The sequence below is a fragment of the Balaenoptera borealis genome (assembly GCF_965194805.1).
Source record: "Balaenoptera borealis genome assembly, chromosome: 19".
Lineage (NCBI taxonomy): Eukaryota > Metazoa > Chordata > Mammalia > Artiodactyla > Balaenopteridae > Balaenoptera > Balaenoptera borealis.
Window position 1 is genome coordinate 2069234 of NC_138878.1, and position 14222 is coordinate 2083455.

Consider the following 14222-nt stretch of genomic DNA (forward strand, 5'->3'; position numbering starts at 1 on the left):
GCCAGGGATCTCTGGAGCCCTCGGTACCGTCTCCGTGTACCCAGAGTGCGGGTGCGTCCACACCTCCAGCAGCTGGCACCTGCGCTATGTCAGGACAACTGCCTTGGCTCTTGCAGGTCACCTGCCCGCATGAGCGAGACGCCTGCGATTTGTATCACTCCAGGCAGCCCTTCACCGAGACGGTGGGCTTGGGCAGGAGTGTGAAAACCTGCTCCCTAGACATCCTCGCGTGGCCTCCGTCCCTCATGCCCAGATTCCCTCACCCCCTAACTGTCACTTCAAAACAAATCGTCATGCTAGGTTCTGCTTCTGGGCGACCTGTCCCAGGAGACAGATCTGGGTAAACGATTCCTCAGTCATCCACACAAAGGAAACGGCACAGCTGTGGTTGGAAAAAGGAGGGAGAAGCAGCTACTGCTCCGGGGACACCTTTAGAATCGACTGTTAGATAGACACACCACTATAGATAAAACACATAACCAACAAGGACCTACTGTGTAGCACAGGGAACTCTACTCAGTATTTTGTAATAACCTATAAGGGAAAAGAATCTAAAAGGGAATATATATATTATGCTATGCATGTGGAATATATGTATAACTGAATCACTGCGCGATACATCTGAAACTAACACAATACTGTACATCAACTATACTTCAATTAAAAAAAAGTACATGCATTTAGAGTGGAAAAAAAAAAAGAACAGACTGTTAACAGTAGATGCGGTATCCTTGTTTTTTGAAGGGGGAAGGATAAGAACGTGTATTATATACATGCTTGCACCTCCATCGAGAAGGAAATACATGGGGACTTCGTTGGCGGTCCAGTGGTTAAGAATCCATCTTGCTGTGCAGGGGATGCCGGTTCGATCCCTGGTCAGGGAACTAAAATCCAACATGCTGCGGGGCAACTAAGCCTGTGCGCCACGACTAGAGAGAAGCCCGCGCACCACAACGAGACATCCCGTAGGCCACAACTAAGACCCAACGCGGCAAAAAATAAATAAATATTTAAAAATTTTAAAAAAAGAAGGAAATACATGAAAGTAATGAAAGCAGATACTCAGGGTGCAGGAAGTCACAAGCCCTCTGCATGTTTAGACTGCCGATTCCACCAATCCAGAAAATTAAACACAATTCCTGGGCCCCGCCCTCCAGGGAGCCTGACGCAGCTGGCCTGGGGTGAGGAGCCAGGGTCTTGAGACGCTCCTGGCCTGACCGCAGCTCAGCCAGGCTTGCGGACGTCGTTCTGGGTGGTTTCCTCAAGACGTCTGATGAAACCCAACAGGCAGCCAGGTGGTGCTGCTTCCGGGACACGAGCCAGCCCCCATGGGACGTGCGACGGAAAACCTCCTCTCATTCCCGGGTGACCCCTGATGACACCTGCGAGCCGGGCTGCGGGGTAGACGTCAGCCGCCTTCGCCTGGCGCCCGCTCCTCATCCCGTTGCCACAGCAACAGCAGACACAATGGTTTCCATGGAGTTCGGGTCTATAAATAATGTCTAGATCAGTCGTTGGGGTGGGAACGGGTGGACTCCGCAGGGTGGTTCGTGGTGACCAGCAGGCCAGGCCACTGTCCACCGGAAGCGTGGCCCTCGGGGAAGCAAGGTCCGTCTTAAACCTGACTCTGTCCAGTGGTAAGGGCGGTCTCCTTCGATCCTGCAGCCATTTCTGCTTCAGAGAACGGAGCTGGGAGTGTTCCATCTCTGTGAATCTGACCTGCGTGCACCCGAGCTGGCTACGCTGGGCCGGGGCTGGGCGGGCAGGTGGGCTGCAAGTCCCTTCTGGGGACTCGGAGACCGAGGAGGGTGCGGAGGGGCTGTTTCTGTGCTGGTGAGGACGGTGCCTATTTCACGTCTTGGTCTTGCTGGGTGAGCTCTGGCAGGACGGAAGGGCTGGGGTCTGAGGATCCGGATCCCAGTCTATCTGGCTCCCCTGGTGCAGGCAGCGATTCTGTCCGTGTCCTAAGGATAGCTTTCTGTGTTTTTTAATATCAGTGTTTCCAGGGAAGGCTCACATTCCCAATCCAAGAGTGAAGGAGGTGATCTGTGGTGAAGTCATTTGAAAATCAAGCCGATGGACGCCGTTGCTCTCTGACGAGGGTGAGTTCTCTGGTGGGAGGCCCGCAGGGCCCCTGGCACGTGGCGCGCTGCAAGGTGTCGGGAGAAGGGCTGGGCATTGCTCTGACACATGGTGGGCGGGCATGGGAGTGGGGCAGCCCCTTTGGAAGGCAGTGAAACGACAGTTCTCAGCACTGACAGGGCGGGTCCCTCCGTGCAGCCGTCCTGCCTCTAGGGGTTCTTTCTGACCAACGCCTGGCTTGTGTGTGCCGAGGCATATTGCATAGGCGTGCGAGGAGCCACGTTCATGCGGCTGTGTTTACTATAGCAAAGACGGGGACTGATGTCTGCCGGGAGGGTGGCCGGATGCATATGGCTTGGCACCCACACACCAACAACGAGCACACAGTCAGACAAAAAGAAGTGCTGGGTTGTCTGAGCCGATGCACAACAGTCTCTAAGATAAACTGATGACAAAGAGCAAGATGTATAGATGCTCCTGCTTCTGTAAGAAATGCACGATGCACCGCAAACACGCACGTACACGTGTGTATACATGTACATGGGATACATATACATACACATATCTATGCGTGCACGGATGTGGATAGAGACTATTTCTGAAAACATACACAAGAACCAGATGACTTTGCTTAGCTCTGTGAAGGCTGGTCTGGCGCCCTGAAGAGGCAGGCTGGAGGGAGACTTACTTTCATTGCACACTTTTCTGTAGGGTTTGGGTTTGGTTTCATCATCTGCATACGTTAATTTTTTAGTTAAAAACAGATGAGTGGACTCATGCCGTGGAGCCCACATGTCACAACTAGAGAGTAGAGAGCCTGCGCGCCGCAATGGAGACCCAGCGCAGCCAAAAAAACCAGATAAATGGAGGAAAAGGAAGGGAGAACGAGGAAACAAGGCAGGAGGAAGGGAGAGAGCCAGGAACGGAGGCTGGAACCTTCTCTTCTTCTAATCCTAGCGCTGCCAAGGTCAGAGGACGCAGGGACCCAGCAGAGGCAATGGAAATGCAAACCAGATTCCGGAGTGTTTTGCTCCAATGCTGCACCAACTCCTGGGAAACCCGTGAATTTGTTTTCCCGACCCAAAGGAAGGCAGGGGTTTCAAATTCTCCGAGAAGCAGCCCCCAGGGGGAAGCTTCACTGACCCTCAGCCCAGCTGCTGTCTGCCTCGTGGGCAACTGAGAAAAGGGGGAAAATGCATGAGAAGGAGCTGGGAAATAAGTTTCTCACATTTCCAAATGAATCCAGATCTCGTGCAATTGGGCCTCAAGACTCGTATCTGCAGAGGGTCGCTGTGCTAATGGTGGGGGGAGGCTGGCGCCGGTGGTGAAGGTCAAAGGGCGTCCCCCCTTAAACAGAGTGGTGGCCTGCGAGTGACATAGAGTCTCAAGCAAAAAAAATGGTTTTTCGTCTCAAGGGAAGAAGACGGGAACTGCGGGCTGGGGAGTGTGGGTGTTGGTGTGGTGACTTTGACCTCCTGAATATAAGAACTCGATGTCATCAGCTATGGTGTCAGGCTCAGCAGGTGGGGTGACCTTGACTTGGGAGCCTGTGTGAGGAGGGATGTAAGCAGGTCTTCAGTGTTTCCCCACAGTTGACTTGAGCAGTTTCTCAAACACCAAGATCATGTTTGGAAAATGCAGACACTGGGCACCCCAACGCATATATATGAAAGAAGTTCTGTTAAAAGTATGGGAAGAAACTATTATCATTTCAACTTCAGTTCACCTCATCCTTTTAAAATTTCTCTTTGGTGTTTGATGATGTGCATTAAATGGCGGCAGCAGAGTACAGATGCAGGCTTTATACATAATCATAATAATACCTAGCTGGGACTTCCCTGTTGGCCCAGTGGTAAAGAATCCACCTTCCAATGCAGGGGACGCGGGTTCGATCCCTGGTCAGGGAACTAACATCCCACGTGCCGAGGGGCAAGCCCGCACGTCGCAACTACTGAGCCCGTGCGCCTCAATGAGAGAGTCCGTGTGCTGCAAACTACAGAGCCCACGCGCTCTGGAGCCTGTGTGCTACAACTAGAGAGAGAAAACCCCGCACACCACAACTAGAGAGAAGCCCGAGCGCCACAATGAGAGATCCTGCATGCCTCAACTAAGACCCGCCGCAGCCAAAAAAAAAAAAAAGAAAATAAATATTTAAAAGTAAATAAATAAAAAGGAAGCACTTAACTTGACCTTTGATTTAAAAATAATACTAGGGCTTCCCTGGTGGCGCAGTGGTTGAGAATCTGCTTGCCAATGCAGGGCACACGGGTTCGAGCCCTGGTCTGGGAAGATCCCACATGCCACGGAGCAACTAGGCCCGTGAGCCACAATTACTGAGCCTGCGCGTCTGGAGCCTGTGCCCCGCAACGGGAGGGGCCGCGATGGTGAGAGGCCCGCGCACCGCGATGAAGAGTGGCCCCCGCTTGCCACAACTAGAGAAAGCCCTCGCAGAGAAACGAAGACCCAACACAGCCAAAAATAAATAAATAAACAAAGTAAACAATGCCTTAAAAAAAAATTCTTTAAAATAATACTAATAATAGCTAGCCCTCATACTGCCTGTGTGCCACAGCCCTGCTCCAAGCTCCTTACGGGTATTCATTCATTTACTCCTCACAGCTCTGCAAGGTACCGTTACCTCCTGCTATGGACTGAATTGTGTCTCCCCCACCAGATTCACAAGCTGATGTCCTGACCCCAAGCATGGCTGCATTTGGAACAAGGAAGTAATAAAGAGGAAATGAGGTCCTAAGGGTGGGGCCCTGGTCCCACTGGATTAGTGAGATCCCATAGGATTAGCTGGCCTCTCTCCCCTCCATGTGAGGACACAGAGAGAAGGCAGCCGTCTGCAAGCCGGAAGGAGAGTCTTCTCCAGACACCGAATCACTAGAACCTTGACCTTGGGCCTCTGGCTTCCAGAACGTTAAGACAATGTCTGTGGTTTAAACCACCGAGTCTGTGCCCGTCTGTTGAGGCCCCCACAGGAAACTACCACCCGTCTCATGCAGGTGAGGAGGTGGAGGTGTGGGGAAGTTAAGGAGTCTGGACAAGGCAGCACGGCCAGGAGGTGGGACCAGGGCTTGAATCCAGGTGTTTGGCTGCAAAGCCCAGGCCTTTCATTACGTATGTTAGGCCATGCTCTTTTTTTTTTTTTTTTTTTTTTAACTTGTATTGGAATATGTTTGAAAAAGTCTGGAATCTACCAGATTAGAAAGAAAGGGTGAGAGTCTGGCAGAGAGGACAACAGCCCCCAATGATCTCCGTGTCCTAATCCTCAGAAGCTGTATTTACCTTACTTGGCAGAAGAAACTTTGCAGATGTGATTAAGTTAAGGATGCTGAGAGGAGGAGATTACCCTGGAGTATCCAAGTGGGCCCTACGTGCAATGGCAGTGTCCTTATGGGAGGGAGGCAGGAGGTCAGAGAGGAGAGAAGATGCCGGGCCCCTGGCCTTGAAGACAGAGGAGAAGCTGCGAGCCAGGGATGCGGCACCTCTAGAGGCTGGAAAAAGCAAGAGGACGGGTTTGCTTCTAGAGCCTCCCGAAGGAATGCAGCCTGCAGACCATTTTAGACTTCTGACCTCAGATGATACACTTGTGCTGTTTCAAGTCACCAAGTTTGTGGTGATTCGTGACAACAGCAGTAGGAAACGGTACAGAGGAAAAAACTGCGGATTTGGGGGGTAAATTATCGAAGGAGATGATATGGTTGGCGAGCTGAGATGCAGTGGTGATGCTGTGTGACTTCTGATCTCGGTCCCGAGAGACCCTGCCGTGCCCACTCTCACCCCCTGGAGGCCGCCAAGATGCCCAACCTGTCCACCGAGGATGAGGCCACGCGGAGCAGAGAAGAGCCACGCCAGCTGCACTCACAGTTGGCACCGACCGCGGAACAGCCCTGCTCCCCACCCTCCCATGCCTTCCCTCCAACCAGCTGGAACCACAGAGCTACGCCTGGGCTCCGACCCACCCACATTCCTGAACCAGCTCTGTCCTTGGGCAGAACCTCTCCTGGGGACCAGCGGCTCTGTGATGGGCTCAGCTCGTGCAGATGGAACCCTGTGCCTCTCACCTGTCATGCGCCCTGTTGCTCTGTTTGTACCCTGGGCTCTTAGATCTTAATTTTCAATGACTGGACATTACCTTGCTAAACTCTTTTTTCATTCCTAATAATTTTTTCTGTAGATTCTAGTTTTTCAGAAAAGTGTAGTCATATTATCTGAGAGGCAATGATAGTTTTGTTCCTTCCCTTCCAGCCCTGATAAATATTACTTTTCCTATTTTCCTATGCTGGTAGCTCCTCCAATACAATGTTAAACAGAAGCAAAGAGACACCCATCCTTGCCTTGTTCCTGATTTTAAAGACACTATTTTGGGCTTCCCTGGTGGTGCAGTGATTAAGAATCCGCCTGCCAATGCAGGGGACACAGGTTCGAGCCCTGGTCCAGGAAGATCCCACATGCCGCGGAGCAACTAAGCCCATGCACCCCAACTACTGAGCCTGTGTTCTAGAGCCCAAGAGTCACAACTACTGAGCCTGTGAGCCACAACTACTGAAGCCCGCGTGCCTAGGGCCCATGCTCTGCAACAATGAGAAGCCCACGCACCGCAACGAAGAGTAGCCCCCGCTCGCCAGAACTAGAGAAAGCCCGCGCGCAGCAATAAAGACCCAACAAAGCCAAAAATAAATTTTTAAAAAATGTAAAAAAAAAAAAAAACTATTTTGTGCACCATTAAGAATTATATGGGGCTTCCCTGGTGGCACAGTGCTTGAGAATCTGCCTGCCAATGCAGGGGACACGGGTTCGAGCCCTGGTCTGGGAAGATCCCACATGCCGCGGAGCAACTAGGCCCGTGAGCCACAATTACTGAGCCTGCGTGTCTGGAGCCTGTGCTCCGCAACAAGAGAGGCCGCTATAATGAGAGGCCTGCGCACCGCGATGAAGACTGGCCCCCACTTGCCGCAACTAGAGAAAGCCCTCACACAGAAACGAAGACCCAACACAGCCATAAGTAAATAAATAAATAAATAAAAATTAAAAAGAAATTATATGTACTGTAGCATTTTGGTAGATAGGCTTAAGATATTAAGAAAATTTAATTTTGTTCTTTTTTAAAAAATTTATTTAATTTTTCGCTGCTTTGGGTCTTCGTTGCTGTGCGCGGGCTTTCTCTAGTTGCGGCGAGTGGGGGCTACTCGTCGTTGCGGTGCGCGGGCTTCTCATTGTGGTGGCTTCTCCTGTTGCGGAGCATGGGCTCTAGGCGCGTGGGCTTCAGTAGCTGTGGCACACGGGCCTAGCTGCTCCGCAGAATGTGAGATCTTCCAGGACCAGGGCTCGAACCCATGTCCCCTGCACTGGCAGGCGGATTCCTAACCACTGCACCACCAGGGAAGCCCTTAATTTTGTTCTTAATCTTTCAAGACTTCTTATAATAAAAGGATGCTGAGTTAGCCATTTCTCTTTCTGCATCTGTGTGAATGATGGAACGGTTTTTCTCCTTTGACCTGTTAATGTGATGAATGACATTTATAGATTCTCTAATGTTATATCACTCCTGTATTCCTGGCATAAATTTACATTTGTCATGATACATTATTTTTTTATATATTGAAGATTGGGTTTGCTAATATTATGTGTAAGATTTTAGGGTCTATTTTTATGGGTGATTTTGACCTATAACTTTCTGTTCTCACACTACTCTCGTCAGGTTTCACATCAAGATTATACTGGCCCTACAGAATGAGTCTGGAACTATTTCTTTTTTTTGTATTTCTTGGAAGAGTTTTGTGAGACTAGAATGAGAGACTTTAAATATTTGGTAGCACTCTTCCGTAAAACTCACTGGGACTGGTGTTTTCTTTGTGGGAAGATTTTAAATAACTGTTCAATTTCATTATTGGTTGTAGAACTGTTCAGACTTTCTATTTCTTTGGGGACCAGTTTTAGTCAATTACATTTTTTCCTAAGAATTTTCCTGTTTCTCTGCCACTCCTTGAATTGGAAAAATCCTTACCTGCTACCCCGAGGTTTCTACCTTTTAAATCTTAGGCAGATCACTCTGAATTTGCCCTCATCTCTGAAATTCCAGCCTTCTCCTATGTTGGCATCTGTATCAGTACTGTTTGGGCTGCAGGTAGTAGAATATGTGACCAAAAATGGCTTAAACAGCAAAGTATTTTTACCAATGCTTGTGAGCAGTCCAAAGGCAGGCAGTTCCAGGGCTGGTCCAGCGGCACAATGATGTCACTGGGGACCCAGACTCTCTCTTCCTGCTCCTCCCATCCTCAGCACATTGGCCTGCTTTTTACATGATCACTGCTGTAGTTCCAGGCACCCGTGTGTGGACATGAAAGCTCCCAGGAATAGGGACATCTCATACTTTGCATCACTTTTAAAAAAAAAATTTAACTATAGTTGAGTTACAATACTGTGTTAGTTTCAGGTGTACAGCTTCAGATTCTTTTCCATTATAGGTTATTACAAGATACTGAATATAGTTCTCTGTGCTATACAGTAAATCCTTGTTGTTTATCTGTTTTATTTATACAGTAGTGTGTATCTGTTAATCCCAAACTCCTAATTTATCCCTCTCTTCTCCTTTCTCCTTTGGCAACCATAAGTTTGTTTTCTATGTCTTTGAGTCTGCTTCAGTTTTGTAAATAAGTTGATTTGTAATTTTTTTTAGATTCCACACATAAGTGATAGCATATAATATTTGTCTTTCTCTGACTTACTTAGTATGATAATCTCTAGGTCCATCCATGTTGCTGCAAATGGCATTATTTCATTTCTTATGACTGAGTAGTATTCCATTGTGTGTGTGTGTGTGTATTTATACCACATCTTCTTTATCCATTCATTTGTTGATGGACATTTAGGTTGCTTCCAAGTCTTGGCTACTGTAAATAGTGCTGCAATGAACATTGGGGTGCATGTGTCTCTCTGAAGTAGAGTTTTCTCTGGATATATGCCCAGGAGTGGAATTGCAGGATCATATGATAACTCTATTTTTAGTTTTTTAAGGAATCTTCATACTGTTCTCCATAGTCGCTACACCAGTTTACATTCCCACCAACAGTGTATGAGGGTTCCCTTTTCTCCACACCCTCTCCAGCATTTATTATTTGTAGACTTTTTGATGATGGCCATTCTGACCAGTGTGAGGTGATACCTCATTGCAGTTTTGTTTTTCTCTAATAATTAGCAATGTTGAGCATCTTTTCATGTGCCTGTTGGCCATCTGTATATCTTCTCTGGAGAAATGTCTATTTAGGTCTTCATTTTTGGATTAAGTTTTGCATTCCTTTTTACTGGGGAGGAAAGCTTTCCCAGAAGTACACCTCACACACCCAACAGACCTTCCCCCAGGTGCTGTTGGCTGTGCTGGGCTCCAGGGAAATTCTGGGGCGGTGAGGATGTGCAGTTCTCACCCTCTGTAGTGGGTGGCAGCCCTGCAGGAGTGGGCAGGGATGGAGTGCAGAAAACCACGTCAGCTCCAGCACCTTAGGGTTTAAGCCCTGATTGTCCCATCTGACTCCCTCCTGATCTCTCTGGCCTGTTGCCACCCAGGCCAGCTTGACAGAAAGTACTAGAACCTGTGGTGTGCTTGTTAATGTTAATAGCAGGCTCTCAGGTTGGGGGAAGCCCTGATTTGAAGGTTTGATTTCCAGGGTGTAAATACTCCCATTTTGGTTGATTTCAAGCTATCAACATGACATCATTGACTACAGAGCTGGGAGGAGACTCGCAAGGCAGGCTCTCACGAGCCAGCACAAGCCAGCTCCCACGCAGCCCAGACCAGAACCCACTAAATCCTGTTAATTAAGGCATCAAGGGACTTCCTTTGTGCCTCAGTGGTTAAGAATCCACCTGCCAATGCAGGGGACACGGGTTTGAGCCTTGGTCCGGGAAGATCCCACATGCCGCGGAGCAACTAAGCCTGTGCGCCACAACTACTGAGCCTGCACTCTAGAGCCCACGAGCCACAACTACTGAGCCCGCATGCCACAACTACTGAAGCCCACGTGCCTAGAGCCCATTCTCTGCAACAAGAGAAGCTACCGCAATGAGAAGCTCGCGCACCGCAACAAAGACCCAATGCAGCTAAATTAATTAATTAATTTAAAATAAAGGCATTACACAGGCTAGCTGGGATGATGGAGAGAGGGTTGATGTACAAACACTATCCTGATTCCTCATGACCATCCACTTGCATAGTGAGGAAACTGAAATTCAGAGAGGCTAAGGCACACAGTGACTTATGTGGAATCAGAAGCCAAATCCAGCCTGTCTTGTTCATGTCCTTTCATTCAAAACAAGGCCCAGATGCAGAATAGATTCCATTAGCTCTCATTCCGCACCTACGATGTGTCAGCGGCTGGCTGGTGCCCTCATTCTGCACCTACGATGTGCCAGGGGCTGGCTGGTGCCCTAAAAGTGGAGCATTACTCATAACGCCAAAAAGTGGGAAAAAACCAAATGTCCATCAATGGAAAAATGAATAAGTAAACTGCGGTCCATCCAAACAGTGGAATATTATTTCTCCATCGAAAGGAATGAAGTCCTGCTACATGCTACGGTATAGATGAGCCTCGAAAACATCATGCTAAGCGAAAGAAGTTACTCACAGAGGACCGCATTATATAATTCCACTTATGTGAATGTCCAGAATGGGCAAATCTCCAGTGACAGGGTTGCCAGGGCCTGAAGGGAGGAGGGAACGGGGAGTGATCGCTAACGGGTAGGGGCTTCTTTTTGGGGCTGATAAAAATGTTCTGGAACTAGGTAGTGATGAGGGTTGCCTAACTCTGTGAATATCCTACAAAGCACTGAATTGTAAAACAAAACAACAACAACAACAAAAAAAGTGGAGAATTAATTGAAAAGGGATTTTCTTTGCTCTCCTCTCCCCCAGGCTGAGGCCTTCGTATAAATGTCTCATCATCGTTGAGCAGGACTTTTCAGGTCACCATGTACTGTGCTAAGTGAGCATTTTATATGCATCTTTCTTATTAAGTACTCTCAACCACCTGATAATGGGGTCGTATTACTAACCCTATATTTACAGATGAGAAAACTAAGGCTCAGAGAGCAATTAAGCAACTGGCCGAGAGCACACAGTCAGTTGACGGCAGAGCCAGGACTTGGATGCAGGTCCATCTGACCCCAAAGCATGTGCTCTAAACCCTCCGCTGTCAAGTGAGGTCCAGGTCACTGGAGGCTTCCTTTTCCTCCCTCCAGGATGCAAGGTCAGGTGACTCTGCAGCTCGTAGGGCTACTTAGCCTAGAAGCTTCTGTCTTCCAGTCCCCACCCTCCCTCAGCAGGTGAGAGCTGGGGCTGGGAGGGCAGGCAGCCCTGCGCTAAGGCAACAGGGTCCCCGTGCTGTGCATCAACCTCCCCGCCTCAGTGCTCAGTTCTGTGGCTGCACAGCTGTGTGACACACACAGGCCCCTTGCATCTCTCAGCCTCATTCTGTTTACCTTAAAAATGGAGGGGCCCTGAAAATCTGGGGTCCTCAACAGGGACAGTGCTGCCCCCTAGGGGGTGTTCTGAAAATTCGCAGGCATTCAACGAGTGGCACAGTCCCCCAAAATGAAGAATTCCTCCAATCCCTCCACTTTGCGATGTCCCACCAGACCTTCATGTAAATGAAAAGTCCTCTTGTAATTTATGGGTCTAGAACCAGCTGTTTTCTGTTTATGTGTCTTTAGCAGAGCTGGAATATACATTGAAAGCTCTGGGAAGGCAACTATAATATCATGTGGTCAAGGGCAGATGGTCATTTCCTCTGTTCAGAGCTTGACTGAAAGTTGTTCACCATTTTGGAAAATCCCATCACCAGCAGCGATGGCTTCACGGTGTCTGAGCCTCCATAAGATGCACCTGTGTCACTGTGATTCCCTCTCTGGGCCAAGCGTCTACCACTTCACTGTGTCATCCAGGATGCTCAGACCTGAACGTTTACCTTTTGAAATCCACATTGTTTTATTTTAAATGACTTTTCCTTTATGTTGCAGTTAGGGCATTATATTAATTTTTTTTTTTTTTTTTTTTTTTTTTTTGCAATTGGTGTGTAGGTAGGTTACAATTTCTACGAATTTCATTTCGGAATAAGAAAAGGAGCGTTACAAAATATCTGTTATCTTCTTTAAAAGGTGTTAATTAGGGCTGATAGAGGTCTGGGAACCACTGAGCTAAATCATTTCTGCAGATCCCTTCCAGATTTTAAATAATTAAACCTGACCTCCGAAAACTTTTTCCATAATCCTAATGAAACCAAGTGCACAGTGCCTTTAAAATAATCCCAAAAGCATCATTGCACCACGGTGGCCAAGGGCAGCCAGCGGCTGATTTCAACAAGCTGGGCCTGTGGACTCTTAAGAGGCTGCCTTCTGACCCTGGTAGAAAAACCACCTGGCTTGTAACATGACACTTGCCTTGTTTATTTCCTTTCCACCTCAAAAAAAAGAGAAAAGTCGACACCCCAAACGAAAAATCTTCCTTATGCCATCTCTTTGTGTTCTGACAAGTTCAGTGCTTACCTAGAACGTTTTACTGAAGGGGAGAAAATAAGTGGAGCGCTGAGGAAGTCTATGGTAACAAATTTTGATGTGCTTGAGTGAGGTCACGTCATGTGACATTCCTTCCTGTTAATTATTTCTCCCAGGCTTATCTTCCCTCATCTTCTCGAACTTATTATATTTTAACGGCAGCTAGCGGAACGGTTGGGGCACTGCCTTCCCCATCTGTGTGGAACAGAATGTCCAAAACGGTCGGAATCAGGGATGCTGCATGGAACTGGCAGATGTGCCAGGGAGTGAAAAACGGCAAAAAAAAAAAGAGCAGAACCACGCAAAGCCAGAGAGGGAACAGACTGCAGTGAGGGATGTTCTGCATTGAACAGTGTGCCCCGCAAAGTCACATCCCCCCCAAACCTCAGAACACGCCCTGACGTGTAAAGAACAGGGTCTTCGCAGGTATACAGGTAGGTTATGAGGAGGTCATCTAGCATTAGGGTGGGCCCTCTTCTTGTAAAGAAAGGACAGGATCCAGAGAGACACAGAGGGGAAGGCCACGTGACAACGGAGGCAGAGGCTGGAGTGATGTACCACCGGAAGAGGCAGGAAGGACCCGCCTCTCGAGCCTCCCGAGGGAGCACGCCCCTGCCCACACCTTGATTTCAGACTTCTGGCTTCTGGAACGGTGAGAGAATACATTTCTATTCTCTTAAGCCCTCCAGTTTGTGGCAGTTTGTTATGGCAGCCCCAGGGCTTATGAAGGAAAAACTGAGAAGGTAAGTGTTAGGGACTGAATGTTTGTGTCCTGCCCAAAATTCGTATGTTGAAACTCTACCCCTGATATGATGGTATTAGGAGGTGGAGCCTTTGGGAGGCGATTAGGATTAGTGGAGGGCTCGGGGTGGGGCCCCCGTGAATGGGATCAGGGTCCTTCTAGGGAGCTGGCTGCCCGGGCTCTGCTCTCTGACGCGTGAGGATACAATGAGAAGTTGGCAGCCCACGACCCGGAAGAGGGCTCTCACCAGAACCCGACCACGCTGCACCCTGATCTCGGACTCCAGCCTCCAGAGCCGTGAGAAATACATTTCTGCTGTCTACAAGCCCCCCCCCACCCCCCCAGTTCATGGTATTTTGTTATAGCATCTTAAGCTAAGACAGTAAGTGAGCTGGTCCCCACCCCTTCCCACATAACCCCCATCCCCACCATGCAGCCATCAGTTGCAAAATTGATTTTAAAATCAGTGGTGCGTGGGGTGAAGGACCTGCCTGTCTCCTGTCTTGACGACAGCTGGGTGGTTTATACTCTCTGAGCCCTGGGTATTATTTTAGCCCCTGCAGAATGAGCCACTTCCTTCTACCTTCTGAAGACCCTGGCATTTATTGAGTTCTTACTATGATCCTGGAACTATTCAAGTGGAAAACATCAGTGTAAACATTCTATATATTCTATTTATAATTCTATTAATAAATATGTATATTCCATATTTTATCCTCAAAACAATTATATTTCATTGAATATTAGACACTACTAGTTGTAAGATAGACCATTATGTTATACGCTATTAAGAATGAAAAAAAATGGGAATTCCCTGGCAGTCCAGTGGTTAGGACTCCACACTTCC

At 48.3% G+C, this 14222-nt stretch overlaps 1 protein-coding gene and 1 long non-coding RNA gene across 2 annotated transcripts in view; one reads left to right on the forward strand and one right to left on the reverse strand.

Annotated features, from left to right (window-relative positions):
- The window catches only part of JPH3 (junctophilin 3), a 156557-nt gene that overhangs the window by 124848 nt on the left and 17487 nt on the right, over positions 1–14222 (reverse strand). The gene's annotated exons all lie outside the window — the stretch shown is intronic.
- Positions 86–10467, forward strand: LOC309617089. Its single transcript, XR_014237751.1, has 3 exons — positions 86–1637; positions 1998–4305; positions 4630–10467. It is a non-coding gene; the product is annotated as an uncharacterized lncRNA (long non-coding RNA).